This window comes from Mandrillus leucophaeus, unplaced genomic scaffold (assembly GCF_000951045.1).
Source record: "Mandrillus leucophaeus isolate KB7577 unplaced genomic scaffold, Mleu.le_1.0 Scaffold1393, whole genome shotgun sequence".
NCBI classification, from domain to species: domain Eukaryota; kingdom Metazoa; phylum Chordata; class Mammalia; order Primates; family Cercopithecidae; genus Mandrillus; species Mandrillus leucophaeus.
In genome coordinates, this window is record NW_012101358.1 from 72,661 (window position 1) to 73,449 (window position 789).

Below are 789 nucleotides of genomic sequence, written 5' to 3' on the forward strand. Positions count from 1 at the left end.
AGTGTGCCCTATGGCTGGTATTTCCCTGGGCCATGGCTGTGATTACATCTCCAATACACAAATTAGCTATGGCAGCCTTGCTTCCAGGGGTGACCTGGAAATGGAGAGGATGCTTGAAGTCCTTGCTGCCCACAACGCAGAAGCCCCATGGTCCCAGGCCCTGAGGGACTGTCTACTGGGTGCTCTGGCATGGGGACAGGCTTGCAGGACGAGAGCACTGGTCATACCAAGAGGACCTGTTCTGAGAATTGATTTTTCCACAAGGCTAGTTGCTGAAAAGGCCTGCTATAACCTGAGGACCAGTTTAAGCTCATATTTCCTCAAACACACTGCCCTGACTTGAAGACCAAGCTTACCTCCGGCTGTCACTCATCAGTCAGAGCTCGCCAGCTCCCAGAAGCTTCACCAGAGCCAATATGCTTTCTTTCCAAGCCGTACCTAACATTTCTCTAATAAAACTGTCACCTTTCTTTAAAAACAAAACAAAACAAAACAAAAAAAACTTTTATTTTAGATTTGAAGGTGCATGTGCAGGTTTGTTATCAGTTTACATAGGTGAACTCTGTCATGGGCATTGGTTGTACAGATTTTTTCATCACCCAGGTAATAAACCCAGTACCCATTAGTTATCTTTTCTGCTCCTCTCCCTCCTCCCACCCTCCACCCTCAAGTAAGCCCCAGTGTCTGTTCCCCTCTATGTGTCCATGTGTTGTCATCATTTAGCTCCCACTTATAAGTGAGAATATGTGGTATCTCGTTTTCTGTTTCTGCCTTAGTTTGTTGAGGATA